Source organism: Gnatocerus cornutus, unplaced genomic scaffold (assembly GCF_029298725.1).
Source record: "Gnatocerus cornutus isolate USDA-ARS CGAHR unplaced genomic scaffold, icGnaCorn1.1 ctg00000218.1, whole genome shotgun sequence".
NCBI classification, from domain to species: domain Eukaryota; kingdom Metazoa; phylum Arthropoda; class Insecta; order Coleoptera; family Tenebrionidae; genus Gnatocerus; species Gnatocerus cornutus.
The window spans coordinates 61,807-64,137 of record NW_028275539.1 but is presented as its reverse complement, the minus strand read 5'-3'; the positions used below and the strand labels follow the sequence as shown (position 1 = coordinate 64,137).

General features: G+C 42.0%; 1 non-coding gene across 1 annotated transcript; it reads right to left on the bottom strand.

Annotated features, from left to right (window-relative positions):
* Positions 1–254: 254 nt before the first annotated feature.
* On the bottom strand, positions 255–374 carry LOC148165769 (5S ribosomal RNA). Its single transcript, XR_015771197.1, has one exon. It is a non-coding gene; the product is annotated as a 5S ribosomal RNA (ribosomal RNA).
* Between the last annotated feature and the right edge of the window lie 1,957 nt (positions 375–2,331).

Genomic DNA, 2,331 nt, shown 5'->3' with positions numbered 1-2,331 from the left:
ACGCCGTTTCTGAAGGAACCAAGGCCGTCACCAAATACACCAGTTCAAAATAAATCCTCCTCGAGCAGCTTGGAAGTTGGTTGGAAAAAAAAAGAAAAAAAATCGGTTCTTTTCAGAACCACAAATTCAACTCGAACGAATTAAAAATTTTCGTCTTCATACTATATAAGTTCCTGAGAGAAAATATAAATAGTGAAAAATATATTTAAAAAAAGTTTGACATCAGAAATGTTAATAAAAAAAGAAAAGAGTAGAGACAACGGCACGCGGTGTTCCCAAGCGGTCACCCATCCAAGTACTGACCGCGCCCGACGTTGCTTGACTTCGGTGATCGGACGAGAACCGGTAGTTTTCAACGTGGTATGGTCGTTGCCTGGTAAAATTTTCCAAGATGGTACGTTGACGATTTTTTGTGATTGTTCGATCGTTTGGATGTGACATTTTTTCGATGGTACACATGTCAGAAAATGTACAAGATTTAAAAGAAGAAAAAAAAAAAAATTTTTTTTTGCGAGTCGTTTTTTAGTTTTTTTTTTGCGACAAAATGACGAAAAAAAAAAACTCGTATGAGGCGTTAAATTAAATTGTTCGTTTGACGATCTCAACGAGTCACTTGCGATTAACGTAATTTAAAATTTGAGAACTTACTTACTCACTTGCTTGCTTAGATGGAAATAGCACCCACTTGAAGTAAACGCCGACACGGACCGGAGATGAATAAACTCCGAACGGACGGGGTTAATTCATGAACTGACCGTAGTACGGTCGAAGGTTCGCCGCCGCCGCTACCTGCTTTCTTTCTTAGAACTGATAACAGAGTTGGTTTCTTTGTCTGTTCATTCATCGAAATTCCCCACCACTCTGGCCGGGCCGGGCGGGGTGGGTGTGTGTTGTTTCATGATTTGTTCTCTTCTCGATTTATTCTTTTTCCGACGTCGTTCGATTCATAGAGATGTTTTCGTCGAAAGTGTGGTCGCGTTTACATTGCATTAAAATTTAATTTGTTCCAGTGCGACGATGAAACAAGAAAAAAGTTTCAAGTAAGTACGCACGCACGCACACCTACATATTTCATTTTTTAAATCTTTCGACGTTCGTAGTTTCTGCTCGAAATGTCGACTAATAGTAGGGAATGTTTTGTTGATTTGTTTGTTTTTCGTTTTTGAGAAGAACAAATGAAAATTTCGTTGGATTTCTGTCGACCGACGACCGACTGAAAATCCGCCGACATCGACGTAGTTTTATTTAGAGTGTCTGAAAAATGCAAACAATGCAAGATTTCCGTATTTTTGTTGGTTTGTGGTGTTTGGGGAGTTTTTTTTATGATTATAAAATGGTTTCGTCGAGAAAAATTGCTTCTTTCGCAATGAATTGGCAAGAAAAATTAAAAAACTCGTCCGTTCCCGTCGCTGGATGTTCGACGGTGGTCCGTCTGATTTTCCCTTTATTTTCGTAAAATTGACGAGAATTTCGCCGTCAAAAACTGTTTTCGGTGATGTTTCGATGATGGGATTTCGTCGTGTGAGGTAATTTTTGAGGAAAAAATGTCGATTTTGCGAAAAAAGTCGTTCGAAAAAGTCCGTTCGTCGTACAAATTCGTTTCTCCATGGTCGAGTCCGAAATTGACATCGTTTTTTTTCCGACCTGTTCGTCAAGATCGTTTTCAAAAATCAACTCCTACGAAAGGCGAAGGTTTTATCTTCGTTCTTGAAAAAATTCGACCTTCTCGGACGTCATCTTCGACCGTTTGTGAATTTTTTTCCTACACTCTGCAGGTTCGTCGGTCGTCGCTCCGATCCGTGCTGCGTCTCTTTGCGAGGCGATTTTCGAAAAGATCGCACGTACTTTTCGACCGATTCGTTCGTGAAACTTGTAGAGGATGCTTCCAAGTTTGTCTGGTCGAAAGCGGAACTTTCCTGTTATTCGTGGAAAACGCGTAACGTCGGCGTCGAACTTGGATGTCATCTCCTTGTTTCGGAGGGTCTTTGTTCGAGTCGACGTTCGATCGGTCCTTGTTCGCTTTTGGAGGTCGGCTGGTCGTCCGGGAAAACTTGAGGTTATTCAGGAGGCCATCGCCGACCGAATCGCTCATGTTCCCGCACCCGGAGGCGGTGATCTTCGCGTAAAGAGAACGATGCCATCACGCGAAAGCTGTATTCGAGGCCCACTGAATTTTCTAACTCGACGAGAAGGCTCTCGTTTAGTCCGCGGTCCGCGCGTTTTCGAACGCGCCAACACTTTGACTTTGGCGCCCAATTCGTTCTGTAAAGTTCATTCGTTCTTTCACCGAAGAATAAGCCTACCTATAATAAAAAGAAAAAAACGCGCGCG